This window comes from Rhinoraja longicauda, unplaced genomic scaffold (assembly GCF_053455715.1).
Source record: "Rhinoraja longicauda isolate Sanriku21f unplaced genomic scaffold, sRhiLon1.1 Scf000186, whole genome shotgun sequence".
Classification (NCBI taxonomy): Eukaryota; Metazoa; Chordata; class Chondrichthyes; order Rajiformes; family Arhynchobatidae; genus Rhinoraja; species Rhinoraja longicauda.
The window spans coordinates 177,298-192,142 of NW_027601404.1; the positions used below are offsets into that span (position 1 = coordinate 177,298).

Below are 14,845 nucleotides of genomic sequence, written 5' to 3' on the forward strand. Positions count from 1 at the left end.
GTTTAGGCTTTGTAATCCACCTTGCTTCCTAAAGTCAATAATGAGCTCATTTGTCTACCTTTTTTTGAGCGAGATGATATTGTCCTGGCACATTCTTTCCCTCCTCTACTCCGTCTCGTCGTTTTTGATGATTCGGCCCACCTCAGAGGTGTCGTCGCGATCACTACATCATGCACTTAATTAGCATGCCCCTTAACAAATCATTTGTATGATTTCTCTACTTCACCATCTAAATCACTCGTTTCCTTTTCCCCTGACTCTCAGTCTGAAGAAGGTTCTTGACGAGAACGCCACCTGTTCTTTTTCTCCACAGATGCTGAGTTATTCCAGGTTTTGGGGTCGATAACAGTTCTGTTCGTTGATCTCGGTGTATCCAATTTTGTTTTGTCTTTATCTGTAATATGGATCACAGCACCCGTCTGGTGTTTTTTTTTGCATCATATAACCATATAACAACTACAGCACGGAAACAGGCCCGTTCGGCCCTACCAGTCCACGCAGACCACTCTCTCTGACCTAGTCTCATTTACCTGCTCTCAGACCATAACCCTCTATCCCCTCTTATCCATATACCTATCCAATTTACTCTTAAATAATAAAATCGAGCCTGCCTCCACCACTTCCACCGGAAGCCCATTCCATACAGCCACCACCCTCTGAGTAAAGAAGTTAACCCTCATGTTACCCCTAAACTTTTGTCCCTCAATTCTGAAGCTATGTCCCCTTGTTGGAATCTTCCCCACTCTTAAAGGGAAAAGCCTACCCTTTTCTGTCTCTCGTTGATTTGATGTCATCTCTATGTTCTGCATCTTTTAACTCATTTGGCTTGACATCTGGTGACATTACAGACTGTGTGTATTGTGGTAGTGTTGGTGTTGTACTCCAAGTTGTCGATGTGCTTGCAGCTGTGGTGGGGTTGATGGTGGTGATGACAAACTTCTCTGGTTCACCAGGTCAGGTGTTGGTTGGATGTGACCCTTGTTTCTTCTTAACTGCGTCCCAGTCTCCGTCTCAACGATGTACGATATGGGAGTCTCAGCTCTTCCCATAACATTTGCAGGTGTCCATATTTTCAGAACAGAATCCTGGACATGAACATGCTGTCCTCTCAGCAGTTCTGGCAATGCTTTAGCATGTCTGTTGAAAGACTGACTTCCTTCCACTTGAGCATCCGTCAGTTGATGTCGTACTTCCGCCTGGTCTTGTGGAGGGTGTATTGGTTGTTTTGTACTTTCTGTTATTCAGTAGCTCTGCTGGTGACTCCACGTCAGCTCTCAGTGGTGTTGCTCTAAGTGACGACAAGGCGTGGTTTGCATCTTCCCTTGTCTCTCGGCATTTGATGAGCATTATCTTCACTGTCTTTCTAAAAACCCGCGGCCCCTCGGATAGCGCGGTGAAACTGTGGTGATGATAAACCCATATACTTCTGCAACTCCTTGAATTCTTTCGAAGCAAACAGGGTCTTATTATCACAAATCACCTTCTGACATATCCCTTGATCAGCAAACAGTATCCGCACAGCTGTAGACATTGTTGATGCCCTCAGGTCTTTCATGTTTCTGACGAATGGAATCTTTGAGTAGTAGCAGGCTACAATCAAGTACTATTCTTGGATGGAGGTGAACAAATCTATATACAAGGTGTGCCATAGCATTGGTGGAGTCTAATTGGGTATCATTTCTTCTTTTGATTGTGTGTTCCTTTATTTCTGGCGTAGAGCACATTCAGACACCATCCTTTCTATTTCTTTTGTATTAAAACACAACACAAAGATCGGGAAAGACAATCGACTTTATTTAAGAGCGCCAAATACAGTGATCACTGGGAGCAATTTATGAGATTGCTCAACGAACAAAGATTCATCGACTTATGTACAGAATTTTCCTTTGATGTTTTGTTTATTCCAGAAGGCACTTCAGGACTTTTACTTCTTCCAAACAAATATACATCATGCACCTCTGAAAGACACAGCAGAGTAAACGCAGCCCAATTCCACCCCATTACAGGTAAGCAAACGACCTGTTATTCTATTGACCTTATTTTATTGTTTTACGATTGCCATTTGTCCTGTGGCAACAGAGAACAGAATTGCACGTGACAAGTTAATAACAGATTGAATCAGTTATAAATATTTAAGTTTGCAGTGTGTTTACTGGCATCGAGTGACATACAAAGTAATCTTTCGTTGAACATTTGAGTCTTCGGTAACTGATTAAAGCATATTTAACACTCGTGGTATAAGAAAATAACTGCAGATGCTGGTACAAATCGATTTATTCACAAAATGCTGGAGTAACTCAGCAGGTCAGGCAGCATCTCGGGAGAGAAGGAATGGGTGACGTTTCGGGTCGAGACCCTTCTTCAGACTGATGTCGGGGGTGGGACAAAGGAAGGATATAGGTGGAGACAGGAAGATAGAGGGAGATCTGGGAAGGAGGAGGGGAAGGGAGGGACAGAGGAGCTATCTGAAGTTGGAGAAGTCGACGTTCATACCACCGGGCCGCAAACTGCCCAGGCGAAATATGAGGTGCTGCTCCTCCAATTTCCGGCGGGCCTCACTATGGCACTGGAGGAGGCCCATGACAGAGAGGTCAGACTGGGAATGGGAGGGGGAGTTGAAGTGCTGGGCCACCGGGAGATCAGTGGCGTTAATGCGGACCGAGCGCAGGTGTTCAGCGAAGCGATCGCCGAGCCTGCGCTTGGTTTCGCCGATATAGATGAGTTGACATCTAGAGCAGCGGATGCAATAGATGAGGTTGGAGGAGGTGCAGGTGAACCTCTGTCTCACCTGGAAAGAATGTTTGGGTCCTTTGATGGAGTTGAGGGGGGAGGTAAAGGGACAGGTGTTGCATCTCGTGCGGTTGCAAGGGAAAGTGCCCGGGGTTAGGGTGGTTTGGGTAGGAAGGGACGAGTGGACCAGGGAGTTGCGGAGGGAACGGTCTCTGCGGAATGCAGAGAGGGGAGGGGATGGGAAGATATGGCCAGTGGTGGGGTCCTGTTGTAGGTGACGGAAATGTTGGTGGATGATATGTTGGATCCGCTGGCTGGTGGGGTGGAAGGTGAGAACGAGGGGGATCCTGTCCTTGTTGCGAGTGGGGGGATGGGGAGCAAGAGCGGAGCTGCGGGATGTAGAAGAGACCCTAGTGAGAGCCTCATCTATAATGGAGGAGGGGAAGCCCCGTTTTCTGAAAAACGAGGACATCTCGGAAGCCCTAGTCTGAAACACCTCATCCCGGGCACAGATGCGGCGTAGACGGAGGAATTGGGAGTAGGGGATAGACTTTTTGCAGGGGACCGGGTGGGAAGAAGTGTAGTCCAGATAGCTGTGCGAGTCGGTGGGCTTGTAATAAATGTCCGTCACTAATTTTTCTCCTGTGATGGAGATGGTGAGGTCCAGAAACGGGAGGGAGATGTCAGAGATCGTCCAGGTATATTTAAGGGCAGGATGGAAATTGGAGGTGAAGTGTATAAAGTCAGTGAGTTCTGCATGGGTGCAAGAGGTAGCACCAATGCAGTCGTCGATGTAGCGGAGGTAGAGTTCGGGGATGGGGCCAGTGTACGTCTGGAACAGGGATTGTTCGACGTACCCGACAAAGAGGCAGGCGTAGCTAGGGCCCATGCGAGTGCCAATAGCTACGCCTCTGGTTTGGAGGAAGTGGGAGGAGTCAAAGGAGAAGTTGTTGAGGGTAAGAACCAGCTCTGCTAGGCGGAGGAGAGTGTTGGTCGATGGGGATTGGCTGGTTCTACGGTCGAGGAAGAAACGGAGGGCTTCGAGACCATCCTTGTGGGGGATGGAAGTGTAGAGTGAATGGACATCCATGGTGAAAATGAGGGAGTGGGGGCCTGGGAACCGGAAGTTATCCAGGAGATGGAGAGCGTGTGAGGTGTCTTGGACGTAGGTGGGGAGGGATTTGACCAGGGGGGATAGGATGGAGTCGAGGTAGGTAGAGATAAGTTCGGTGGGGCATGAGCAGGCAGAGACAATGGGTCTGCCGGGACAATTGTGTTTGTGGATTTTGGGTAGGAGGTAGAATCGGGCCGTGCGGGGCTGGGGAACTATGAGATTGGAGGCACTGAGGGGTAGTTCGCCGGAGTTGGTGAGGTCGGTGATGGTGCTGCTGATGAAGGTCTGGTGTTCATCGGTGGGGTCATGGTCCAGGGATAGGTAGGAAGAGGTGTCTGATAGTTGTCGTCTGGCCTCGGTGCGGTAGAGGTCAGCACGCCAGACTACCACAGCCCCTCCCTTGTCAGCGGGTTTAATTATTAAGTCTGGGTTGTTGCGGAGTGAGTTGAGGGCTGCACGTTCAGGAGGGGAGAGGTTAGAGTTAGTCAGGGGGGTGGAAAATTTGAGGCGGCCGATGTCACGCCGGCAGTTTGAAATAAAAAGTTCTAGTGGGGGTAGTAGGCCATACTGGGGGGTAAAAGTGGAGGGGGTCCGTTGGAGACGGGAGAAGGGGTCATCAGTGCGGGGTCGGGACTCCTTACCATGGAAAAAGGCTCGGAGGCGGAGGCGGCGGAAGAAGAGCTCCACGTCATGGCGGACGCGGAACTCGTTGATGTGGGGGCGGAGGGGAACAAAGGTAAGGCCTCTGCTGAGGACAGACCGTTCGGTGTCTGAAAGGGGGAGGTCAGGGGGGATGGTGAACACCCGGCAATGGTGGGGGTTGGGGTCGGATGGAGGCAGGGGGGCAGGTGGAGGGGATGTATGGTGAGGGGGTGGTGGGTTAGCTGGGCAGAGGGGGGCATGAGGACCGATGTGGGGAGTACTGGGGGTCGCCTGGCTGGAGGGGGAAGGGGGAGACCCAGTGGAACCCCTGCTGCAGTTACCTGTAGTAGGGGGTGGGCAGTAGGACCCAGCAGTGCTGAAGGGCTCTGCCTGGTGGGGGCTGTGGGCCCAGCGCGGTGTGTGTGGGCCAGGTGGAGCTGCAGCCTGTTGTTGGTCCCGGGGGCCGGGTACAGCGACGGCTGTGACCTGCTGCTGGGCGGTGGAGCGGCGCGGGTCAGTACGGTCGCTGGGGGAGGCCCGCGGGGATCTGGAGTCCGGGTGAGTGACGGTCGGCTCGGTCAGCGGATGGCCGGGGAGGGCGTGGGCGGCGGTGAAGGGGTCGGGAAGGTCGTGGGCGGCAGCGGCGGTGCAGAGGCCTCGCTCGTCGGCGGCAACGGCCCCGGGGAGGCGGTGGAGGTCGGCGGCGGCAGCCTCAGGTGAGCCTCGGCAATCAGCGGCCCCGGGGAGGCGGTGGAGGTCGGCGTCGGCAGCAGCGGCCCCGGGGAGGCGGTGGAGGTCGGCGTCGGCGGCAGCGGCCCCGGGGAGGCGGTGGAGGTCGGCGTCGGCGGCAGCGGCCCCGGGGAGGCGGTGTCGTATTCAGACTCAGCCCTGTACACCACTACAACCATGTTATATTTTGTATTGCCTTGAAGTCTATCTTCAAGATAAAGAACTTTGTGGCGGAGTTCACTTTTAATTATTCTATCTATTGAAATGGCTTCCACAGGCTTCTCATTCTGTAACTGTTCACGCTATCTAGATCGCATGATTTAACTATGTCATGCACTAAGTTAGCATGTTACAACCCAGTTTCAATTGTAGCGATAACGGTCATGTTAATAAAGATGGATGTAATATGAATATTGCATGATTTGAAGGTGACAATGTCCAAGTTGAACATCAGAACACAACATGTGTTGTGTTCCTCATTGTACCTTGGACAGAGGTAAAAGTCTCCAATGTTTTATAGTGTCACAAGCAAGCACTTTGGATTAGTCAGTGTGCTGTGTGCCATGCACTTTCTCTCTCTCTATCTCTCTCTCTCAATGTAGTAAAAGTGTCACTATTCTTGAAAGATCCACATAGGTTGGATTGTATTAACACAAGGTCATCTTAAAAAATTGCACATTCATGAGTGCAGTTCCAATTTGGAGAAGGTGAGAACAGAATATAATTAGTGAAACAAACACCCCACTCATGCTTTTCTTGCTTTAGGTGAAATTGTTGCATCTTTTAATGTTCATGATGCTCTTCAAACGAAAGGCTTAATTTACAAAGAGCACTAAGATATTCTTCATTGCTGGAATCGAATTCCAAAGCCTTTTCAAAGTATTCAATAGCTTTAGACTTGTCCCCATCCATCTGATGCAGTAACCCTTTGACACCAAATGCCTTGCTGTCATGTGGATCCCTGCAAAGTATTCTGTCTGCAACTTTTCCAAATTTTCATAACACATTTTCCACTCTTTGGAGTTATTTTTAATCTCCAGTCCTTTCTGGAACAATTTGATAGCATTTGAATCAGACCTTCTCTTGTGCAGTTGAAATAAGCCAGCCCGTAACCATATTCTCTGCATATTATCTGGACGAATACCCTCTAACTCCAGCAGTTTGCTGTAGACCTCCCCTGCTTTGGAATTCTCTCCATTTCTTAGACAGATGTCTGCATAATCTAGTTGTGATTTAATAGCTGTCCTTGGACGGTGTTCAAATGCTTTTCCAAAGTGATGCTTGCAATGATCGATCAAAAACTTTTTCTGTTGAAATTCAGGGTATTGTGGATCAGAGCTCAATCTATTTTTCAACAGTTCAAGCAGTTGCACTCTATAGCACATACCTATTTGGTCGTGTAGGACACTGCTGTGTGGAGTGATTCCTAATGCTTTTTTCAGCAGCTCAATTGCCTTTTCCACAGCTTTTTCTAGTCTGTAAAATTTTCCCGCTGCGAAGCACTTTTGGAACATCAGGGCTTTTCTGTACGGCTTGTTCAACTAATTCATTTGCTTCCTCCTTTTGCTTAATCTCTTGCAATTTTAGGGCCAACATCACCATGGCCAAAGATTCATCTGGATCAAGCTCCAGCACACGTCTCAGATGCTTCACGCACTGCCTGCTTTTGCATTTCTCTGGGGTTCCAGCAATTGGTTCCAGACGATGCAGAGCAGTTACGTAGCCCATGATCCATTCCGTGTTATTGGGATCTTCCTCCAGAGCTTTCTGAAAACATTCCATAGCCTCCTCATAGTATTGAGCTGCCGATCTCAACAATGACCATCCCTTCTCCCCATACACTTCAGGTATCATTGCTGTGTAGCGGGGGCCATCAGTGAACAGTTTACAGATCATCTCCAGCTTGTCGAGGTAGGACTGGGCCTCGGTCAGTTGTCCCATGTGGTAATGCACCCAGGCATAGTTTCCATAGGTGATGATGCTTCTTCTTTCAAATGCATCTTCGTGGTTCTCTCTCAGAATCTTTTCAGCTTCCTTTAAATTTTCAAGAGCTTCTTCATAGTTGCCCTGCAGGGAGTTAACAAAAGCAAATTGGTTGCAGGACCTGGCCTTATACTTCAAATTCAGATCTATAGAATCTTGTAATCTGTACATCATATCATCCAGGTCAATGGTCTCCTTCTGTGGGCCCCACGTGAAGTGACACTGAAGCTGATCGAGCTTCTCCTTTAAATCCCTCACTGTTTTGCTGTAAGAGAAGAAAACACATGAAAATCGGTCGCAGCCAACCTCCAAAGCTTCAGAAATAGTCAGCAGATCAGACATGCTGGAGACGCTTTTCTCATATGCCTCTCCCTTAACTGCCTCTATCATATCTGCTTCAACCACCAACCCTGGAAGTACATTTCAATCTCTCATCACCCTCAATATAAAAATAATTGGCCAACGCATCTCCTTCAAATCTTGCCCCTTGCACATTAAACCTATGCTCTTTAGTATTTGATTTTTCCATCCCGAGAAAAAGGTACTGACTGTCTTTCCTGTATACGCCTCTCATAAATTTATATAATTATATTTGGACTCCCCAAAGCCTCTGTCATTCCAGAGAAAACAATCCAAGTCTGTCCAAATGCTCCTTATAGTTAATATCCCCTGATCCGTTCAACATTCTGGGACACCTCATCTGCACATTTTTAAAGCCTCCATATCCTTCCTGTAATGGGGTGACGAGAATTGTATGCAAAATTTCAAATAAAAATTCCAATAAACCTGCAACATCCTCGTAAATCTTTTCTGAACCCTTTCAAGCTTGAAAATATCTTTCCTATAACATGGTGCCCAGAACTGAACGCAATTTTCTAAATGCGGCCAGGACTAGAGGGTCTGAGCTAAAGGGACTGTTTGAGTCGGCTGGGACTCTATTCCTTGGAGAGCAGGAGGATGAGGGGTGATATCACAGAGGTGTATAAAATCATGAGAGGAATAGATCGGGTAGATGCACAGAGTGTTTTGCCTAGGGTAGGTGTATCGAGAACCAGAGAACATAGGTTTAAGGTGGAGGGGGAAAGATTGAATAGGAATCTCAGTGGTGACTTATTCACACATATGGAGGTGGGTGTGTGGAACAAACTGCCAGAGGACGTAGTTGTGGCAGGGACTATCCCAACTGTTCAGAAACAGTCAGACAGGTACATGGATAGGACAGGTTTGGAGGGATATGGGCCAAACACGGGCAGGTTCGATTGGTGTGGCTGGGATATGTTGGACAGTGTGGGCAAGTTGGGCAGATGGGCCTGTTTCCACGCTGTATCACTCGATGAGATTCAACAAAGGAAATATGTCCTTAAACATTATAACATCCAATTCTTACCAGCCATGGAGAATGAAGAACCATTTACTCCATGGCCGAAGGAGACACAATGTTCTTTAAACCACTCCTTTGAAATATTGTACTGTGATGCAGTGAGATTCTAGAAAGGTGAATCCAGCAGAGTAGTAGCAGGAGCACGGATTCTAAAAGGAAAATTTTAAATCTAAAACAGAATTTGAACCTTGAGTTGCAACCTCATCTTTAGGGGTCCATGCTGCACAATTTACTGATGCTAATGTTGAACACTGGTGAATGCAGTTGAACCACTTCTGATCAGCACTAACTTCAATTATGTCACAAATGCAGTTCAAAGGCATCTCCGCATCTGGTCAACCACTGCAGGGTAAACACACAGAGGGAAACTACTTCTGCAATTGTCCCCGGGTAAAGTTACACATGAATTACTTTTGAAACAGTGTGTGGTGTGGTTGGAGCACTGTGACAGTCCAGTCTATCTCAGTGTGACTCTGGATCGATCTCTGAACGACAAAGCACATATCACCAAGTACCTCAAAATGGGGAGCAAATTCTAGAAATTATTTGATCAACACCTCTGGCTCTCTGTTTCTCCACTGTCGAGTATGCGTGCGCAGTATAGGAGCGCTCAGCTCATGCAAGGAAGAATGATCCTGTGCTAAACACAAGCTGTCGCTGCATCAGTGGATGCATGGATCCTACCAAGACTGACAGCATCTACCTACTCTCTGGCATTGCACCTCCTGGAATCAGAAGAGCTACAACCAGTCAAAGAAGAACGCCTCAGACAATCAGAGGATGAAAGACGCCCCCAACATGACCACCCTTTGCTACCTCATCGTTTGAAATCACGCAGAAGTTTCCTCTCATCTGTCCATCCCCTGGACTGTAGTGCATCGTCCAGAAGGCTCAAAGTCTGGGAGGAGAGAGTCAAGAAATCCCCGGAAGACATTCACACGGCAATCGATCCCTCTGAGAAACACCCACCAGGTTCCGACCAACCGTGGATAACCTGGTGTAGTCTCAGCAGACTGCGGACAGGCATGGGGAGGAGCTAATTGAACATGCTGAAGTGGGGATATACTGAAGATACGGCAGACTGCGAATGAGGACAGGGCCTCCAGACCATGGAACATCTCCTGTGCCAGAGTAACTCAGTGGGATAGGCAACATCTCTGGAGAGAAGGAATGGGTGACGTGCAGGCTCGACGATTGTTTCGCTGAACGCCTCTGCTCAGTCTGTCTAAATGTACCTGATATTTAGGTTTCAAAAGACAATTTAACTCCCCCTCCCATTCCCACACTGACCTTTCTGTCCTGGGCCTCCTCCACTGTCAGAGTGAAGCCCAGCGCAAATTGGAGGAACAGCACCTCAATATTTCGCTTGGGCAGCTTACACCCCAGTGGTATGAATGTTAACCTCTCTAACTTCAAGTCCATCTACCATTTCTTTGAAGATAGACACAAAACGCTGGAGTAACTCAGCATGACTGGCAGCATCTCTGCATAGAAGGCATAGGCGACTTTTCAGGTCGAGACACCCCTTCACCCCTCGCTTTCCCTCTCTCTGCATCCCTCTCCAACCCTCTCCCTTCCTACTTCTCTGACCAGACTGTCCCCGATTAAATGGTTTCTCGGTATACTTCGTTGTGACCTTCTCCTGGCCAACAATGATCTATTCTACATTTTCCTTGACCTGCATCTCCTTTGATGTCTTGTTTACACACCTTACCCTTCCTTATCTCTGTGTCTCCCTCTCCCCTAACTCTCAGTCTGAAGAGGTGTCTCAACCTGAAACGTCGCCCATGCCTTCTATCCAGAGATGCTGCCAGTCCTGCTGAGTTACTCCAGCATTTTGTGTCTATCTTCAAAGAAATGGTAGATGGACTTTAACACAGGTAATGGCTAGACCCTGAACAGCATTGATGTGCAGACGAATGTTGGAGTCCAAGTTCAAAGCTCATTGATGGTGGCAGCACAAGTGAATATGATGGTAAAGTAGGAGTATGGTATGCTTGCCTTCATTGATAGGGGCATTGAATATAAGAGTCAGGAAGTCATGATGCAGCTCTATAGGACATTTGTTAGGCTGCATTTGGAGAATTACGTGCAGATCTGGTCGCTCCATTACAGGAAAGATGTGCAGGTTTTGGAGAGGGTGCAGAGGTTTAACAGAATGCTGCCTGCATTACACAGTTTCAGATGCAGTGAGAAGTTGGATAAACTTGGATTGCATTTTCGGGAACGCCAGTAGTTGAGGGGAGACTTGATAGAAATATATCAAGCTAGGAGAGCCATAGATAGGATAGAACCTTTTCCACAGGGTGAAAATGTCCAAACCTACAGGACATAACTATAAGGTCAGAAGGAGAAAATTTAATGCAGATGTGCGAGGAAAGGTTTTTTTTACATTGAGATGAGTGGGGGTGTGGAACGCATTGCCAGGGGTGATGGTTGAGCCAGTTATGATAGTGGTGTTGAAGATGTTTTTAGACAGGCATAAGTCCAGGTAATAATGGGATATAGATCATGTGCAGGCAGATGAGATCAGTTCATTGTGGGCTGAAGGGCTTGCTCCTATGCTGTACTGTCCTATGTTCTGTGGCATCAGTCATGATGCCAGATCATTAAAGAATACTTTGGCACACACTGCAAGGTGAACTCACCCGAGAAGCTTTATTTCCAGAAACAAAACAAAAGGGTATAGAACTAACCCCACAGTTTCCTCTTCTCCTTCCCCTCTGCACTCCAGGGTTAATACAGATACAAATACAGAGCCTTTATTTGTCATTCGGTACCGAGGTACCGAACGAAATGACGTTACCAGCAGTCACACAAAAAAAAGGAACACAAGACACATAACCCCAACACAAACATCCATCACAGTGACTCCAAACACCCCCTCAGTGTGATGGAGGCAACAAAACTTCCGCTCTCTTCCCCACGACCAAGTCGCCGCGGCCGAGCCGCACCGGGCGCTGAAACATCCCGCGGCCGTGCCGGGTGCAGCCAAGTCCCGCAGCCGTGCCGCACCAGCTATGGAAGGCCCCGCGGCCGAGGCGCACCAGCGATGTAAAGCCCCGCGGCCGAGCCGCGCCAGGCGATGTTAGGTCCCGCGGCCGAGCCGCACCTGGCGATGGAAGGCCCCGCGGCCGAGCCGCACCGGGCGATGGAAGGCCCCGCGGCCGAGCCGCACCGGGCGATGGAAGGCCCTGCGGCCGAGCCGCACCTGGCGCTGAACCGTCCCGCGGCCGTACCGGGCAATGGAAGGCCCCGCGGCCGACCCGCGCCGGGTGATGGAAGGTCCCGCAGCCGAGCCGCACCAGCGATGGAAAGCCCCGCGGCCGAGCCGCACCGGGCACTGTTAAGTCCAGAGGCCGAGCCGTACCGGGCGATGGAAGACCCCGCGTTTAAAATTTATTTTCTTTTGAGCGCAAACGGAGATACGACTTGGAAAGGGTCGCATCTCCGTTGAGGAAGAGATTTTAAAATGTTTCCCCCACCCCTCCACAACCCCCCCACATATACACAGCTAAAGATAGGTTATTTCATACATATAACACTAACAAATAGACAAAGAAAGAAGAAAGACAAACAGACTGCCGGCGAGCCGCAGCTGCAGGGCAGCGCCGCCACTTCCCTAAACCCCTAAGGGGTTGGTCAGTAGGATGGGGGTAGTTGGTCCAATGACACTTAATTGGACTTCACTTTTTCTCATTCGCCTGTGGCCGGGAGATGAGGGGACCTTAATGGGGACATGAAATCCCATTCCCCCTCCTTAGCGATAATCCCAGGATTTGTAGCAGGTCCTCCCAAAGGGCGGGAGAGGATAACAACATTCTCAAGATGTGCTTCCACCATTGCCCTGCATTTTCACTCTTCTGTCTAGCGCTGTGCTCACTACAAGCTCTGAGTTTCAACCTGCATTGTTGTCCCTCAAACCCTTAGGGGCTCAGGGCTCCTGGGGTTCCATGCGTCTTTCTCCGAAGCAGCACGTTCATCATGAAGGTGCAAGATTTCTGCCTCGAGATTCTTCAGCTTCTTTTCATTCTTCTTAGAGTGAAGATCTCCTCTCTGGAAATACAAGCCTCTCCCAGCTCAAAGGTAGACACAAAATGCTGGTTTAACTCAGTGGGATAGGCAGCATCTCTGGAGAGAAGGAATGTGTGACTTTTCAGGACCCTTCTTCAGACACACCTCTCCCAGCTCACATTGGTGGTCTTTCATTTGTGCCTGACGACTACAAAGTTGTTTAAATGTCTTATCACAACTTTTATTCACAGCCTCAATTTGTGCTTCCAGACCTTTGAGGTCCATCTCCAGCTTCTTCCTTGTACACACTGCTTCCATTCATCCTCCAGCTCTGCTTCAAACCCACAAACCTGTTTAACCAACATTCTCTTCTCTTCATTCTGCTCATCTCTGGCCTGTGGGTCCCACAGATACACTGGGTGCAAACCAGGCTCTCGGGGTTTCTACTCGAAGAACGTGAGGTTTGGGCCTTCCTGTGGCTGTTGAACAGGTGATCCAATCCTGAGTCACATAACAAGGAGTGGAACCAGGAGTCTTTAACCACCCCTACAGTGAGGCACCAGCTGTGGTGCTTCATGGCAATACATATACAGGCAGCTGGACGTTGGCGTATATCACCATGCACATGTCAGTGGGAGAATCTCAGATACCTATTTGCCTGTAGGTAGCAGTTCTAGCCGGACCAGAGTAATGTAACTGGTCAAGTCTAATAAAGCTAATGTAGGTTGGCCATTAGAGGGTGTACATTCAGGGTGGTTGTTCTTTCTTCTGGCCCCCATGGATGGTGCAACCTGCCAGCCAGAATTTGGACTGGGTCAAGGGGTGTCCTGGTTCTGCAGACTTTGGCTCGTCTTCGAGGTCTGGTTATGAGAGGCACTTCTGCCATCTCCTCCTTCTTGAGCCAGTCAGCGCCCCACCTCCCTCCAGGTTGGAGTCGGGGTTTTGCTCATGCAGGGATCCGAAGCCAGGGCTCATAGAGTTTGGACTCATTCAACACAGACAATAATCTCCTCATAGGTTTGGGGGGCCTGCTGTGCCACTGAACACCAGCTGGCCCTAGATAATGATCCATTACCACACAATCCACAGATCAGTCCCTGCATTGTGTGAGGAGGCAGTGCACTCTTGCCCACATTCTCCAGTAATGTGGTGTCTGACATGACTCCGGATCAATAATGAACGCACTCACATAGGCACAGACATACGAACAGGCACAGGGACATGCACACCACGGGCACATGCACACCACGTGCACATGCACACGCACACTACAGGCACACAGGTGAACTCATCCAATGGGCTTTATTTCTAGAGACAAAGTGAGATGATATCTAGAACCATTCATGTGGCTTCATCCCCTCTGAGCTGCGTGGTTTGTAAGGGGAAGTTCAGCAGGACTGGGTTAATTGGAGAAATGATCCTGAATTGGACATGGATGTGGCTCATTTGCTCGTGGCCAGGAGAGTAGCGGACCTTAAAGGGGACGTGTTATTTCAGTTCTAAGTGGGTGGTGGAGAGAAAGAATTAGGGGATTAAAAGAGACCTGGAAAAACTGGTTTACTCCAGAGGACAAAAGTGGTTACACTTGCCCTGAAGTGCAACCATCCATAAACAACATACCATTAGCAAAAATAAGGGTAATAAACAATGTTACACCTTACTTTTTAATGTACAATTTGTATATATATATATTTATTTTGAATATAAATTGATATACACCACTGATTGCTAAACGAGCCAATCATTACCTTCACAGAGTTTATGGGAATTCCAGAAATAATAAAACAACCCAACAAGACAATTTGAATGTGAAATGTTGGTGACTGGGTTCAAGAAAAGAAATTGCATAGAAATGATTCTGACCCTAGTTTCATTCGAAATGGAATAACCTTAGACAAAATATTCCATAAAGCTCAAGGAAAATCGAAATAAATTGTTCAGCAACGATACACCAAAAGAAAGTTATTGTTGAGGAATAAGAAATATCCACACTCCAAAAGAAAATGTTACAGAGTCATAGAGTCATAGAGCGTAGCAACAGGTCCTTCCGCCCAACTTGCCCACACAAACCAACATGTTCCATCCACACTAGTCTCACCTGCAAGCATTTGGCCCATATTCCTCAAAAACTGTCCTATCCATGTACCTGTCTAAATGTTTCTTAAACTATGTGATAGTACTAGCCTCAACTTCCTCCTGTGGCAGCTCGTCCCATCCCCCACCTCCCTTTGCATAAACAGTTACGCCTCAGG

At 48.4% G+C, this 14,845-nt stretch overlaps 1 pseudogene; it reads right to left on the bottom strand.

Moving 5' to 3' along the window:
* Positions 1 to 5,998: 5,998 nt before the first annotated feature.
* LOC144590435 (interferon-induced protein with tetratricopeptide repeats 5 pseudogene) lies at positions 5,999 to 13,094 on the bottom strand (annotated as a pseudogene).
* Positions 13,095 to 14,845: the final 1,751 nt, after the last annotated feature.